At 40.3% G+C, this 17,884-nt stretch overlaps 1 non-coding gene and 1 pseudogene across 1 annotated transcript; both read right to left on the bottom strand.

Annotated features, from left to right (window-relative positions):
* LOC148015901 (uncharacterized) overlaps positions 1 to 17,884 on the bottom strand; it is a 178,415-nt pseudogene that overhangs the window by 117,761 nt on the left and 42,770 nt on the right.
* Positions 15,272 to 15,470, bottom strand: LOC148015902 (U2 spliceosomal RNA). Its single transcript, XR_015688195.1, has one exon. It is a non-coding gene; the product is annotated as a U2 spliceosomal RNA (small nuclear RNA).

Genomic DNA, 17,884 nt, shown 5'->3' with positions numbered 1-17,884 from the left:
TCGCTTGGAACGCTTGAAACAATAAGCGGTCCATGGGTCTTGGCGGTTGAGCAAAAGCTCCCACAATTAGCTCTAGATTGCTCCTACTCTTCCATTTCTAGTTCCTAAACTTGCCCAAATACCTACTTTGATTGACCCAAATAAAGATGCCAGAGATGTTCGGAACTAATCTTTTCTTGACTTCTTCAATGACTCGGTGTTCCTCCAAGATAGGTAACAATGGAACATGTCATTTTCTCTGCACAGTCCAATGCAAGAGGAGCTCAAATTTTAGCCAGATGGCTATGTTCTCCTAGATAGTCTTCACTTCTGTTCTCTCAAAAATTTTTACTTTAAAAAGTTTCATCTAACCTTTGAGGGCTATTAGGCAACAAACGAGTGCCTTTCATATGAGTCACGCAGCTACCTTGACATAAATTTTCCCACTACCATTTTAAAGGCTCTTTTAAGTCTTTTTATACTTGAATGGAGATAGGCCATGGAGGTGGAGCTTGGTTTTGATGCTTAGAATCATGGTTGGGTCTTATTGGATAGACCCTCTCATCAGTAGATTTATTTGGTGTGAAGTGGATCTTCAAGGTGACATTCCACTCCAATGGTACCTTGGACAGGTACAACATACCACTTGGTGATCAAAGGCCATGTGCAACAAGAGGGCATTGATGACACTAAGACCATGTTCTACTAGATCGACATGACTGGTGTCTTTGTTGTTGTTCTCAAAAACATCCCTGACAATGACCTCTTGACAATACAAAGGTCCTCGCATTTTGCAATGTAATATGGGTAAGTAATCCCCCTCCTAGTGCATGACTGTAAACTTGGCAAGGTTAGGAAGCTTGTTTTGAACATTGATGGTGGCCAACAAGACACTCGAATCTAGAAGCTTTCAGCTGATCCGAGAAATGAATAGGCCTTTGCACTTGATTAAGCATGTGAGGCCCTTCAATTCTAAAATGCGCAAGTTGGTCCTCCGAGTGATAACATCAAAGATTATTCGTCCCAGCATATTTGTCCTTTGTGATACGTCCAAAGAGATTGGTACTTTTCACCTTGAAATAGTGGAAATGAGTCTTGAGGGCAGCTAGGTCAACATACACCTAGGCTAGCAAAGATAGTGTTGCCCTAAACTGGGACACATTCTCAACAAGTTAGAGGCTTCAAATGTGCAGCACTTTGCTATCACATACAAGCATAAAGAAAACTGCTGACGTGTCTAAAACTAAAACAAGAAGGGGTCATTCAAGACCATGAAGGTGCCCACTCTTTGGCAGCTCCTATTTTGGAGTAGGGTAAGGCATGTGACTAAACTACTGATCTAGTTGAGAGCTCGATTCCAAACCACTAGATTCTTCACTAGTAAACAAGCATGGGTCACGACAAAGAGCTTAATTACTTGATCCAATGGTATTTGATTCATGATGCTAAAAGCCAGAGACAAAAGTAGCTTCTTTGAAGAGAGATTTGCTATTGCAAATGTACAAGGTCAATAACTACAAGCATAAAAAGGGCAAGTGCAGTGAGCGGTCAGTGTTCAAGCAGCAATATGAATTGCTGGCATGGAAAAGCAACAAGACCAACCTCCCACTCACTGGCATAACGAATGTTGGATAGAGATATCTAAAGGAATCTTCACGTATTTATAAATATGTCAAATCAAGAATGGCTCATGAAGCACAATAGGAGAGCCCTTGCTTTGGCTTTGGTGTGTGCTGGCAAACTCTATTAGTCAAAACTTGTCCTCAAGCATAACTACAAAGCCTTTGCTTTGCCTTTGATGCAGGCTGTCAAAATCAGTTTCATTACCCATACACAATCAAATGTTTCTTTTCCTTTGCCTTCGGTACAATGGTTATGTGTGCTCACAACCACAAGCAGTATGAATTGCTAGCATGGAAAAGCAGCAGGACCCACCCCCCACTCACTGGCATAACAAATGTTGGATAGAGACACCTAGAAGGAATTTTCGCACAAAAAGTATTTTTTACTATTAGGGTATTCATTGTATATGGATCCCACAAAAAGTTTTTTTTACTCTTTGTAATCACCAATCAAAGCCCTATAAATTGCAACCTAGAATGCAACAATTTAATCCTTATTAACAAAATTGTGCCTCATCAAGCCATTTGGATATATAGCCCCAAAATTACTTGGTCTATGACTATAAACAATCTAATCTCTCATAAGCTCGAGAAAGTTGGGCCTCACGTAGCACCAACTTCCAAAGAAACACAAATCTCAAAGCCTATATGTAAGAAAACAAACACACAATCATAAATAGTAAGTCACCGTGTGACAACTACAAACAGACAATACCCAAGAGCATACTAGCAATCACTACTACAATGCCCTAATGAATGTGACATGACCACAACCACTAGGTGGAATGGAACCTTGGTAACACCACTGGGCTGCAATTCACAAAAGAAAATAACCCTACTAGAGTGGCTAAGATCTAGTGAATGTGTGATTCCAAGTATCCATTCCTCACTTTTTAGTACAATCATCATCTCGATATTGCTTGTAACAACAATTGTCAGTTAATGAACAACACAGAATAGTGTTGTGGTATCAAAACCTACAACATGAATCCAACTCACTTGGTAGAATTTTACTTTGTGTAATTCTCATCCCTTGTGACTTACCATATCTCTCAAAATTGGAGCAACATACTTTAATGGATAAAGTTCTTCTAGAAGAAGTTCTTCATGTAGCAAGTTGACTTGACGGTCCATCCTTATTAATGGACATGGTGACTTATATTTGCAGGCTCCCTTATTGGCCCTTGGACTTGGACATGCTTGCCGAGATCCCAGTATAACCCAATATTTTTTTATTGTGGCTTCCTTGAGACACGCTTGGAACCCATTCACACGTTATAGCTAGGAAGCTATCTACTACCACTAGGGGGGACCAAAGTAAACAAATCAAATGACACAAAATATGGAAATGTGTTAATTTAATGTAATATCATATTGATGTCATTCTGAATGCATTGCTTTTTGTTCATATTTTTTTATAATTCTCGTAGTAATTTATTGTGAAAAATGCATAAATGGCAACTTGGATCCTAGCTCCAGTCATAAAAATGACTAACACTAAGTTCCCTACACTAATTAATGACCTAAGGGATAAAGATAAAATTATATTTACCATAGAACAATGCAACAAGTATGATTTTTGGCCTAGCACTTGGGACTTAGGGAATCTTAAATTCAAGCTAATGAAAAATTGGGAGGAACTAGCCAATGGAAATAACATGGCCAAGAAACTTGTCAAACAATGTGGTCTGCAACATTATGCTAAAGTGTGGAGTAGACTAATTTACTTGACCACATGCCTAGACTTCATTTGAGACTATGAGTCCAAATTGAAAACAATTGTATGATGCTATTAGGTAAGGGGGGAGCAAAATTTTAACAAAGTGACACCATAGCTCATAGATCTTGCCCTGGAATACAACAAAAAGAAGGGGAGCATAAAGGACCTATACAAACACCTATAGTCTCACAAAGATGAAAAATCTTGATGTTAGTCAACATGGTCTCTAGTTAAGTGCCATTGTGGAGGAAAGTTGCATGCAATGGCCCAAATCTTCCACCACATGTTTATTTATAAGAAGCCCAACTCTTCCACAATGAGGATATTGTAATGAACTGACCTTAGTACCTTAGATATTATATAATATTTAGTGATAAAAGTAATCAAAGATGTTGCATACTTTGTTGCACATTAGTAAATTCAAGAGTAATAATGTTTGGGAGTGTCAAAGTCCTTGCCTTTATTGATTCTTTTGAGATATTAATAGGGATTTTTGATGGAAAATCATGAAGACTGAAATTTGACATCTTTAAGTTTCTCAAAAATGTGAAATGAAATGGGAGAATTGTAGAGCTTACCAACACAATCACAATAGTTCAAATAGATGTTAATTTCAAGTTCTGGATCAAAACTTATGGTTGTTTCAAGTTTTGTCTAGTGTGCAAGAATTGTTACGTGTGAGTTGCATGCACGTGCAAAAAGGCTGCAGTTTTTTTTAATTGGAATCCTAAAATTTTAAAAACGTGGATATTCTCAAATTAAGTAAAATCTCTTGAGAAACACTCAAATTAGGTAGCTTTTAAGATTTGATCATTGATGATATAAGCTGCAAATGCTAAAAGCAACCCCCCTCTCCCCTCCCCTCCCCAATTGGCATAAACTAGGTAGCAAGTTGATTTCCTTTTCTTGTGCTTTGATGCGTTCAAGATGAGTACAAAGAAGCTTCTTGAATGAGTGCTAGAGCCAAATACAAAGCATGTGGCTAATTTCAACATTAGAGCTTGTTGAAAATAAGAGAGAGACCTCCAATATATAGGTATGGGGCTTGGCTAACGTGGAAAGTAGAGGCTACAATGATAAGTATTTTCTAAAATGACAAGTGTAGGGACAACCATCTCTTTCAAAGTGACACATGTCCCATCGTAGATGCCACATGTCAATCTTCTAGAGAAAGAAGCTTCTAAGCCTTTTCTCTAAAAATCTCTCGAATAGTTAAGAATTTTAGATCGTTGTTGAAGACAAATTTGTTACTTACAAAATTAAGGATCCTTTGATGTGAACATAATTTTCATTTTAGTAACATCCTAAAAAATTAGCCTCCTAAATTTTAGGAGTCACCAAATATAGAGTCTATAGAGCTTGATTGTATAGATTCATTAGTTCATGGTTTGTTTCTTTAATCATGAGCATTTGATTTCACTTTTTAGTCAATGTGACTACCCGACTTTAAAAAATTGTTAGTCCTCTGAACTTTTTGGTTAATTAAACTACGAATAAAGTTTAAATTTGTCATGGACATCTTGTCAATGACAACCCAAGTAGAATTACAAGTCATTTTTGCCATTGGCCACTAAACATTCAAATAATACAAACCGCCTTTCAAGGTATATGAACATTGAACTAATTTGAATCATCGAGCCAATACATCTTAATAATAGTTGATCTACAAAAAGTTGGTTACACTAAGTTGTGGTGCAGCTCTAGTGATAGCCAGAGTGTAGCTAATGATGCCACATGTAAGCTATGGAAACACTATAGAAACAAGTTCTTTACCATGAGTACCTTATCTATATCTTGGAGGATCCAACTTCATTCAAGGAATATCTTTTTGGAGATGACCACTTTTGCAAGTTTTATAAAAGTAGTTACCCTAGCTTTAGCTCCCCACTCCCTCTATGCACCTTGCACACTCACTCTTAACTCTATGCATTACTTAGTCTATGGCCTCCCCCCCTCTCTCTCTCTCTCTCTCTCTTAGTCCCAATCACTCCTACACTTAGTGCTCACTTCTACAAATAGTTATATTCTAGGCTTGTGCTAGCCTTTCTCTAGATTCATTCTAGCAAAACCCCTAGTCTTGCCATGGCTTTTCCTTAGAACCTCTCTAAGGGAACCATGGTCAAGAAAAAGAGAGAAAACTACTTGGTGGAAACCCAAGACATACTCAACACTACTACCCAAACACATATTTTCCTATGCAAACATTGACTCTGTTCACATAGACAAAGCATCTACAAGTTGTTGGTTGCAAAACGCAACCTTGTAGATGTTAGCTTCACCATCCGGAGTAGCTACACAACAAGAGACAATATCTTCTTGTGTATGCTTCATATAATAGTGCCATTTGAATAGTATCCCTCATGGAGATTGTTCACTTGTCCAGCACCCTTTTACGAAGATGATTATGATCATGCAATGCAAAGGGGGGGTATAACAAGAAGGGTGCTAGGTAGAGATTACCATTATGTAAAAGCCAAACTAGCCTAGAATACCTTAAGGGTGCCTAACTGTGTGACCACCATCACGTATGGCCAAAAAAATGTTCCTAAACTTGCCCAAATACCTACTTTGATTGGCACAGATAAAGATGTCAGATATGTTCAGAACTAATCTTTTCTTGACTTCTTCAATGGCTTGGTGTTCCTTCCAAGATGGATAGCAGTGGAACATGTCCTTTTCTCTGCATGGTCCAATGCAAGAGGAGCTAAAATTTTAGTCGGATGGCTATGTTCTCTTAGATGTTCTTCACTTCTATTCTCTCAAAATTTTTTAATTTAGAAAGTGCCAAAAAGAGGAAGAGAAGTTGGATGCAAAAATAAAAAGACGCATGAGCATCAACCCATAAGTACAAAGCATAACTTCAACAATTTATTTTTGTTATTATCTTCTATTATTTTAAATCTAACAACTACAAAAATTTTCATTATAAATGTGAGTGGTGGGACTTCTCCCGTAATGATTCATAAAGTAATATAGAAAAGTCAACCAAAGGCCAAGGCTTGAGAGCTAGATATTACACTCACATGGAATCGACCAAATAGTTTAGTGGAACAACAACAAACCTATCATTAATTAAAAGTTACATGTAAGATTCCAAAATAGATAAAGAAAGGTTAAGTTCTTGTGTGAAAATTTGCATAACTCTCTTTTGCCATCTCCTTCTCTCTGCTCCATCTAATAGCAGTTGAGCTTGAGTGAGGGTGAAGAAGTGAGCATGTGAGACTTGTTGAGCTTGAGGGTGCAAGGGCTTCTCTTGCTCTCTTGAGTACTCTCTTCTATCTTCACCTTATTCTCTTGCTTGGTCATGTCTTTGGGGACAATGGATCAAGAGGAGCCAAAACATGCATAGCGCAACAAGTGACCCTCAAAGTTTCCTTCCTTACAATCCAAACTATTATGGCAAAGATTGAGGCATCAATGAGTGCTCGTTGAGCACTCTCCTCACACTCTCTTATCTCTTCTCTCTTGCATCCTTGTAGTAGTACAAGTGGAGTATGAGAAGCATAGATGTTAAGAAATCAAGATGAGATATAGGTGAGCTATTGAGTATGTGGCTTGTATGTGAAACACACACACACACACACACACACAAAGTCCACCCTTAAAACAAGATTGCAATTGCGTTTGTTGTTAAAAGCTCTGATTAGGGGTGAATTATTTGGCCCATGTAATCATCACTAGTAACTGGTAACCATGAAATAAGTTGCAATGCATTTTACAATTCCCATTAATGTAATTCTAGTGTAAATGGGCATTTTTTGAAACTTTCAAGGTGTAGTCACCATTATTAAGCAACATCCATGGCCATAAATAATGGGACTTGGTGATGTATTGAAGTTCAAAATAGACAACACATGGATTTTTTCAAGAAAGCACATTTGCAATATAAGTAGACTAGACATTAGGACAAAAGTGAAGCGAAAGGAGCCATGTAAGAAGATGATTAATTTCTTAATCACATGCAAACTAAATTAAAAAAGGGGAAGAAGGCCATCTTGTTAATTTTGCTAAGTTCCATTTAACTTTACTGTTGCATCATCATTAAATAACAGGGATGCCTCTATCTTTTCTCTCTCTTTCCTTTCCTTTTGTCTTTATTAGTTCCATTCCCATAAAGTTCAATTGAGACCTACAAAGTTACCTAGCCAATTCTTAGAAATGTTTAGGATATTTGGGATTAGGATGTATATTCACATGTAGTTGTTTATTTGAGGCCTTGCATATCTTGTGGCATGTTAGGAGACAAACCCAATGCATGCTAAGGTAGGGGCCTTTCAAATGGAATGAAACTACCTTTAGCATCCTATTGAGTTTAGATACCTCAAACATGCCTATTTTGGTGGGCTTATTGCGATATTTATGTTAAGGAAAGTTTACAATTGATAGTACAAATGGATCATAAGAAATTATTAGTAATGGTGATGCATTTCAAGTTAAAAAAATTTATTGGCTTAAGAAATAATGATATGCAATTGTGCAGAGTGGGTGGAGATGAGATGATAATGTATTGATACACTACAATAACTTGTTTGAAAGCAAGCATCTCCTAGTTAAACCTTTCAACACAAATTCGACACTATATGATTTCTATGTGAGTTGCTTTTTCCTTTACTACTCCAAAATGAAAAACATAGGTTGGTGCATAAAAATGAAAAACTTTCAATTGGCTAGTGCATGAAATTTATAGTAAAGGGACATAAAATGAAGACATTGGATGCATCTACTCTTGATGTAATGAAGAGAAAGGGAATTCGAAAAAGAAGTTTTAATTACATAACCAAATGAATTCTTAAGAATTTAATAGAATGAAAAGTGCATCCTCTTAGAGAAAGAGAATGGATTGTCTATTTCCATGCTTGAGAATCTCACTTACTAGTATGCTCCACATTTTTTGGAGACTCGTAGCCCTCCCCCCTCTAGTTGTCCCAAAGTGTCCTCCACACACACACACACACACACTCTCTCTCTCTCTCTCTCTCTCTCTCTCTCTCTCTCTCTCTCTCTCTCTCTCTCTCTCTCTCTCTCTCTCTCTCTCTCTCTCTCTCTCTCTCTCTCTCTCTCTCTGTGTGTGTGTGTGTGTGTGTGTGTGTATGTGTGTGTGTGTGTGTGTGCGTGCGTGCGTGCATGTGTGTGCGTGTGCGTGTGCGTGCACGTGCGCGTGCGTGCAGGCGTGCGTGCATGCGTGTGTGTGTGTGTGTGTGTGTGTAAGGGTTTTTTTCTTTAAAGAGAGCGAATTGAGAGGGGGGTTTGTAGACCTAACTACCATGAAAAATAACCATGGCATGTGGCACAATGGACATCTTGAGATATGGTGCAATTGATGATTGCTATACCATGTTAGAAGGATGTTGTGGTCTCCAGTGTGTGGAGAATTTAAATTGTAAGGTGAAAGCCCAATTCTAAGCAAAGCCACATAGTATGGTTCATATTGACCATGCCTTGTGGAGCTTGTTAAAATAGAACACACTTGTAAAATGGCTTAAAGCTAGAAGGACACACAATCCATAATCAGCCACACTACATGGCATTGTTTTATTTTCTAATCAAAAGTGAAGAAAAACAGAAATAACTTTACATTGCGAGCTACTTTCCCGAGGGACCTAAGTTGCATTGTACACATGTACAACTATGTACATGCAATAAATATGGGCACTTATAGAGAGAGGGTTAAAAAATATGAGGTGTACGATGGCCCCCATGTTGGCAAACCAGGTCATCGCACCAATATAGATTCCAAAAAATCTAATCTAACTGGTGATTGAATATCTATTGGACATGGTACACTAATTATTTAGAAAAGAAAAAGGTTCAATTATAAAATTTCTCTTATAAAATACACGATACTCCAACTCTACAATTCACATGAGAGTGCTACATAGATGAGTACATTTGGCTTTGCAATAGCTAGAGTCATTAGCATGATGCTGGTGGATATTCCACCAATTCTAGAGTCACCACCTCACGGTAGGTGGGGACATAGCACATCAAACCCTATAAAGGTCCACAAGGCTTTTAAGGCAAAGGAGACATGCCGGAAGGGAAGTGCAAAAGGTAAGCCATCAAAAAAGGCACCCTTGGGAAACAAAGACAAAGGACAATGGAAAAAACCTTCCAAGGGGACGATCTCAATTGGGGACAATGACATAGAGCAAAAGGGGCCACATGTCCAAATAGAATCCCAACAAGTATGTCTAATCAACAAGGTGTGGAGCAAACAAAGAAAACTCCCAAGATGAGTTCAAGAGGCAATCCTACTAGGAATGGGTAAGCTAATAAACAACAGTGAGTCTAAAGAGCACTCATGCTAGGGAGGGACAGGGCAATTAGTAACGTGGGGACCAAAGAACCATGATGAGTCCCGGGAACACTACTATGAAAGAGCAACATGGCAACCACACCCCCACCAAAAAGCTTAAAAGAACTCCTACCAAGGAGGGAGAAGTGGCATTGCCAAGAAGGGAAATATTGGCTTTGTCAAAATTTAAAGAGGATCTTGTACATTGATCTATCCCAAACACAACGAGAACACAGAATTGTAGTGAAATTGTGATAGTCTTGATCGTAGAATAATGTATGCATCTAAGCTTCACCCAGTCACAGATAAATCGACACAACTTATGTAAGAATCCAAGTTAGCTTGAGCCTGGGTATCCATGGCCACCTCCTTTAGCTCCAATTGGCCCATCTTTGCCCCCACATCCTACATCAGCTCTAGTGATTGCTCATGTTCCTATTCCATTTCTAGTTCCTAAACTTTCCCAAACACCTACTTTGATTGACCCAGATAAAGATGCCAGATGTGTTCAGAACTAATCTTTTCTTGACTTATTCAACGACTTGGTGTTCCTTCCAACATGGGTAACAGTGGAACATGTCATTTTCTCTGTATGATCCAATGCAAAAGGAGCTCAATTTTCAACCACATGGCTATGTTCTCTTAGATATTCTTCACTTCTACTCTCTCAAAATTTGTTACTTTAACTGGAAATGTTTCATCTAACCTTTGAGGGTTATTAGGCAACAAAGAAGTACCTTTCATATGAGTTATGCAGCTATCTTGACATAACTTCTCCCACTACCATTTTAAAAGCTCTTTTAAGTCTCTTTATACCCGAATGGAGACAGGCCACAAAGGTGGAGCTTGGTTCTAATGCTTAGAATCATGGTTCAGGGTCTCAGTGGATAGACCCTCTCATCAGTAGGTTTATTTGGCGTGAAGTGGATCTTCAAAGCAACATTCCACTCCAATGGTACCTTGGACAGGTACAAGAACCACTTGGTGACAAAAGTCCGTGTGCAACAAGAGGGCGTTGATGACACTAAGTCGATCGCAATTATGGTAATATGATTACCATCAAATTGGTGTTAGCTCTCATGTCACATCATCATCAGCCCATGTCAAGAACTCCATCCTAAATTCAAAGATTCAATAGGAAGATTATGCAAGCAACCCAATGGATTTTTCATTCTATGCCATTAGAAACATGTCTACCACTTGCAATGGTGGCATGAAGCAAGCCCCTCAAGCATGATTCTAGTGCAACTCTCTTTGCTTCCTCACAAGGATTCCACTTGGATGCATCTCTCTCTCTCTTTTCAGCTAATCCTTTTCTTTTATTTATTATTATGTAAGTAACTGATCTCATTACCACAAGTTCAGATATAGCTCATGTCATGCATCAACTACACTATCTTCAAGATGACTGGATTGGGCCAACGTGTCAAAAGCTAAAACCAAAAGGGGATATTCAAGAGTATGAAGGTGCCCACTCTTTGGTAGCTCCTATTTTGGAATAGGGTAAGGCATGTGACTAAACTACTGATCTAGTTGAGAACTCGAGTCCAAACCACCAAATTCTTCACTAGTAAACGAGCATGGGTCACAACAAAGAGCTTAATTACTTGATGCAATGGTATTTGATTTAGGATGCGAAAAGATGAACAAAAGCAGCTTCTTTGAAGAGAGATTTGCTATTGCAAATGTACAGGGTCAATAATTGCAAGCATAAAAAATGCAAGTGCACATGAGCAAACACTTTCATGAGCCGTCAGTTCAGGCAGCAGTATGAATTGCTAGCATGGAAAAGCAACATGACCAAACCCCCACTCTCCTCACACTCTCTTATCTCTTCTATCTTGCATCCTTGTAGTAGTACAAGTGGAGTATGAGAAGCATAGATGTTAAGAAATCTAGATGAGATATGGGTGTGCGTATGTGGCTTGTATGTGGAAACACTTGAAGGAAAAGGCGGTTTGTCAAGTCCCCAATTGTGAGCTTGTGTGTTTGAGGATAAGTGACCTACCAAGCATATGCTTGTGAAAATGACCCTTTAAGATAGCAATGATGATACTTCACTAGCCACTTTCCAATATAGGTTGTTTTCTCTAAGATGACAAGAGGCACATCTGCTAAATCTGCCCTTGAACATCTCCCTATGCACACTGCGGCTTGAAGACTTCCAAGGCGTGGGTTAAAGTACTTGAAACAATAGGGAACTAATTTCCACCTTCATGCTTAAAAAGAAATGGAGAAGTTAGAGTAGCCGCTTCCCTAGAAGAGTAAGGACAAGGGGTCACATGGTACCTATACTAGTCTCGCACCCTACAGAATCCTCCTAAACCTTCTTCTTCGATTGCCTCCTAGACCCTGACCATGATGGAAAGGGAGGCTACTTTGGCGAGAGCTGAGTACATAGCTTTGAAGCTTAAAGGGGAGAGGGCACAATTGTAGTGAAATTGTGCTAGTCTAGATCATAGAATCATGCATGCATCTAAGCTTCACTCCGGTCACAAAGAAGTTGGCACAACTTGAGCAAGAATCTGAATCATCCTGAGCCTCAATATCCATGGCCACCTCCTCTAGCTCCAATTGGTCCAGCTTTGTCCCCCCACCTCCTACATTAGCTCTAGGTTGCTCCTACTGTTCCATTTCTAGTTCCTAAACTTGCCCGAATACCTACTTTGATTGACCCAAATAAAGATGCCAGAGATGTTCAGAACTAATATTTTCTTGACTTCTTCAATGACTCGGTGTTCCTCCAAGATAGGTAACAGTGGAACACGTCATTTTCTCTGCATAGTCCGATGCAAGAGGAGCTCAAATTTTAGCCAGATGGCTATGTTTTCTTAGATATTCCTCACTTCTGTTCTCTCAAAATTTTTTAATTTAAAGGTTTCGTCTAACCTTTGAGGGCTATTAGGCAACAAACGAGTGCCTTTCATATGAGTCATGCAGCTACCTTGACATAACTTTTTCCACTGCCATTTTAAAGGCTCTTTTAAGTCTATTTATACTTGAATGGAGATAGGCCATGGAGGTGGAGCTTGGTTTTGATGCTTAGAATCATGGTTGGGTCTTACTGGATAGACCCTCTCATCAGTAGATTTATTTGGCGCGAAGTGGATCTTCAAGGTGACATTCCACTCCAATGGTACCTTGGACAGGTACAAGAACCACTTGGTGATCAAAGGCCATGTGCAACAAGAGGGCATTGATGACGCTAAGATGATCGCAGTTATGGTAATATGACTACCATCAGATTGGTGTTAGCTCTTGTGTCACATCCTCATCAACCCATGTCAAGAGTGCCATCCTCAATTCAAAGATTCAGTAGGAAGATTATGCAAGTAACCCAAGGGATTTCTCATTCTATAGCATTAGAAACATGTCTACCACTTGCAATGGTGGCATGAAGCAAGCCCCTCAAGCATGATACTAGTGTAAATCTCTTTTCTTCCTCACAAGAATTCCACTTGGATGCAACTCTCTCTCTCTCTCTCTCTCTCTCTTCAGGTAATCCTTTTCTTTTCTTTATTATTTTGTAAGTGACTAATCTCATTATCACAAGTTCATATAGCTGATGTCATGCATCAACTACACTACCTTCAAGATGACTAGATTGGGTCAACTATCAAGAGCACAAGCAGCGTCGTTCGGAGTCAACTGGTGTTGCCCACAACTGGCAGTTGGTTGGTCTCCTTTTTACTACCCAACACCAAGGTGGATGTTTCCTTCTCAACACACACATGGAGGCAGTTCTCCCCTTCTATTGGACAGACTCATTACTATGCGGGTATCTGAGTGCTCGGCTATCTCAAAAGTGCTTCATCCCTTGCCATTCACTACTACACCGGCACTACTTTATATATCCACACAAACTCAGATTAAGCCAACAACATCGAGAAGATACAAATGGAGGATACTACTTCAACCTTGGCTCAAACCTTGTTTACCTCCATTGCAAACAACTCATAAAACCATAGCAAAGGAAAAGTACCAGGCTGGCTTATAACCATGTTATTTCCGAGCTTCATATCTTCACAAGCTTCCTCGAGAATTCGCACATGCACAGGAGCAACGCACTATGATCTACTCCCATGGCCAAAGTGTTATTGCTCAAAGTTCATGATCCTCTTGCTTGCAAGCAAATTGAGTTGGTGGCAACACTCAGATTGGAGTATGTCGCTGCTCGAGACAATGCAGCAAATGCTTGTACCGAAAGCATTACCCCTGAGCACAACCCACGCGATCTACTGTAAAGAGTTCTACTAGATCGACATGACTGGTGTCTTTGTTGTTGTTCTCAAAAACATCCCTGACAATGACCTCTTGACAATACAAAGGTCCTCGCATTTTGCAATGTAATATGGGTAAGTAATCCCCTTCCTAGTGCATGACTGTAAACTTGGCAAGGTTAGGAAGCTTGTTTTGAACATTGATGGTGGCCAACAAGACACTCGAATCCAGAAGCTTTCAGCTGATCCGAGAAATGAATAGGCCTTTGCACTTGATTAAGCATGTGAGGCCCTTCAATTCTAAAAGGCGCAAGTTGGTCCTCCGAGTGATAGCATCAAAGGTTATTCGTCCCAGCATATTTGTCCTTTGTGATACGTCCAAAGAGATTGGTACTTTTGTGTTCACCTATTAAGCAATCACCTTGAAATAGTGGAAATGAGTGTTGAGGGCAGCTAGGGTGGCTTGATTTGCGATCTCGCACTTCTGGATGGCTATGGCATCACTTTGTCAATCCGCAGCTTCTCTTTGATCATGCCCCACTCTTAGGTTTGACAGATCTCTTCCAAATAAAACCGTTGCTATTGTTCTATTTGATAGCAGCAGATGAAGGGCTCTAGAGAACCCGATGTGAGGGAGTTCTCGGGCAAAATTAGCTATAGCTCTAGAGAGAGAAAGTGGTAAGAAGAGAAAATGCAACGTCGGAGTGGCAATGCTACAAAACAAAGGCTGAGACAAAGCCACCTGCTGGCTACTAGAGAATAAGTAAGCAGTTCTCTACCTTACACTGCACAAAGCTACCTTGACCCCGAGTGCAGTTGTCAACATACACCTAGGCTAGCAAAGATAGTGTTGCCCTAAACTGGGACACATTCTCAACAAGTTAAGAGGCTTCAAATGTGCAGCACTTTGCTGTCACATACAAGCATAAAGAAAACTGATGACGTGTCTGAAACTAAAACAAGAAGGGGACATTCAAGACTATGAAGGTGCCTCCTATTTTGTTGGAGTAAGGTAAGGCATGCGACTAGACTGGAAAGCTCGAGTCCAAACCACTAGATTCTTCACTAGTAAAAGCATGCATGGGTCACGAGTAAGGTAAGGCATGCGACTAGACTGGAAAGCTCGAGTCCAAACCACTAGATTCTTCACTAGTAAAAGCATGCATGGGTCACGACAAAGAGCTCAATTACTTGATGCATTGGTATTTGACAGGGATAGGCTACTGCAAATGTTCAAGGTCAATAACAATAAGCATAAAACGGGCAAGTGCAGTGAGAGCTCATGGAAGCACAGGTGTTTAATGCCAATCTCCGGCCGACGGAAGCGCAAGCAACGTGGCAGTGAGCGTATTAACGAGAATCTGCGGCTCAAACGCTCCACCGGCAAGGCTGGTTACGCACCTTCGCCAATCCGTTTTCCATTCAAGATCTGTGAAGGGGGTGCGCCAAGCGCTCCGAGATAGTGCAATACGGAGGCGACGCGCGCAGCCCCGGGCAGCAAGCTGCCGGGTGGGGCTGCCCCCGTGAGAAAAATTAGGTTAATATCGTAGTGACCCGATGGGTCACGTATCAGATATTAAACTGATAAGAACAGATACTACACTTGATCTTAGCCAAAAGGCCGAGAAAGGTATGATCACCCTTAGCTCCGACCCTTCCTTTTATACTACCCTTCTTTCTCTCTAGGCGCTCTCTCTCTTCCGTGTCTCACGCTGCTTCTCTCGCCAAGGCTGTGCCTACGGGACAGTCGCCGGGGTCATTCATTGTATTCGTCCAATCTCAACCCCAGACCTTTTCCAATGACTCGCGTTACTTGTCCATTTTGCCTCGGCTTAACTTAACCCCACACCTTGATTTTATCCCTGTGTGGCATGACAATGCTCCGAACGACGATTCCAAGGGTGACACTTCATGCCACCATAAAGCCTTTATGTGCTATGATTGTTGAGTTTACATTGCCTGAGACGTTCGGTAAACATGCAAGTCTACTTGAAGATTGAATTTACCATTTAGACTGCCGTGTCTCCTTCCATTCATGAAAACAAAGGCGACTAACTAATCCTCCTCCTCCTGTAAATACTGCCCCTTTTCGATTCCCTCCGTGTGCTCACTATGCTCTTTCAAGTTGCCTATATTTCTCGAGCTGCGTGCTTTATACTCTTAGTGGATATTGGAGTACCGTATCCTTTGCTCAAAACGCAGCTAACGAGGTTGCAACCCCTTGAGGCCTTGCATTCAAGGCTTAACATAAACTACCACACTTTCTTACCTTAAGCCCGCATTGTGACCGTAACGTTACGTACGCCACCCTCGATACTTAAATCAATTCATCTAAGTATTTGGCAAAGCAAGATCCTCTTTAAATTTTGACAAAGCCAATATTTGCCCTTCGATTTTGCCATCATTCCTCGTTTGTCGGGGTCCTTCTTGGCCATGCCACTTCTCCCTCCTTCATAGGAGTTCTTTTAAGGCTTTTGCTGGGGGTGTGCTTGCCATGTTGCTCTTTGACAGTAGTGTTCCTGTGACTCATCATGGTTCTTTGCTCCCCACCTTACTAATTGCCTTGTCCCTCCCTCCCTCGCACGAGTGCTCTTTACACTCGCCCTTGTTGATTAGCTTACCCATTCCTAGCAGGATTGCCCCCCTAGAACTCATCTTGGGAGTTTTCTCCCTTTGCTCCACACCTTGTTGATTACACATACTTGCTGGGATTCTGTTTGGACCTCTCGCCCCTTTTTCTCTAAGTCCGTGTCCCCAATTGAGATCTTTCCCTTGGAAGCTTTCTTCCGTTGTCCTTTGTCTTTGTTTCCCAAGGTAGCCTTTTTTTATGGCTTACCCTTTGCACTTCCCTTCTGGCATGTCTTCTTTGCCTTAAAAGCCTTGCGGACCTTTATAGGCTTTGATGTGCTAGGTCCCCGCCTACCATGAGGTGGTGACTCTAGAATTGGTGGAATATCCGCAAGCCTGTCCAGCATCATGCTAATGGCTCTAGCTCTTGCAAGCCAAATGTGCTCATCTGTGTAGCACTCTCATGTGAATTGTAGAGTTGGAGTATGGTGAGCAAGCACAAGGAACTTTCTTACATTACATGCAAGAATAGATAAGAAAGAAGACTTACTATGATCCCTTGGTTAAATAGCATAAACTTAGCCTCTAGATATCTCCAAGCATTAGTAATGATGCTCCATGCACATCATGAAGTGTTATTCTAATGACGAGTGTACAAAAGTCCGAGATGGCAATACTCCAACCTAAATTGGAAAAAGAATATAAGTTATCTCAATATAAGTATCATCACAATCGGCAAACCACCTTTTCCTTCAAGTGTTTCTACATACAAGCCACATACTCAATAACTCACCTGTATCTCATACTCCACTTGTACTACTACAAGGATGCAAGATAGAAGAGGTAAGAGAGTGTGAGGAGGGTGCTCAATGAGCACTCATGGATGCCTCAATCTTTGCCATAATAGTTTGGATTGTGTGGAATGAAACTTTGAGGGTCACTTGTTGCACTGTGCATGTTCTATGTCTCCTATTGATCCATTGTTCCCAAAGACATGACCAAGCAGGAGAATAAAGTAAAGATAGAAGAGAGTACTCAAGAGAGCAAGAGAAGCCCTTGCATCCTCAAGCTCAAGAAGTCTCACAAGCTCAAGCTCAACTACTATTGGATCGAGCAGAGAGAAGGAGATGGCGAAAGAGAGCCATGCAAACTTTCACACAATAACTTAACCTTTCTTTATCTCTTTTGGAATCTTACTTGTAGCTTTTAATTAATGATAGGTTTGCTACCCTTCCACTGAACTATTTGGTCGATTCCATGTGAGTGTAATATTCGACTCTCAAGCCTTGGCCTTTGGTTCACTTTCCTGTACTATTTTATGAATTGCTATGGGAGAAGTCCCACCGCTCACATCTACAATGAAGATTATTGTAGTTGTTAGATTTAAATTAGTAGAACATAATAATAAGAATCAATCGTTAAATTTATGCTTTGTACTTATGGGTTGATGCTCGTGCTTCTTTTTATTTTTGCATCCAAC

This window comes from Lygodium microphyllum, chromosome 23, assembly GCF_053477565.2.
Source record: "Lygodium microphyllum isolate KBCC chromosome 23, Lygodium_microphyllum_v1.1.10, whole genome shotgun sequence".
Classification (NCBI taxonomy): Eukaryota; Viridiplantae; Streptophyta; class Polypodiopsida; order Schizaeales; family Lygodiaceae; genus Lygodium; species Lygodium microphyllum.
The sequence above is the reverse complement of the archived record's forward strand: the minus strand, read 5'-3'. Positions and strand labels throughout refer to the sequence as shown.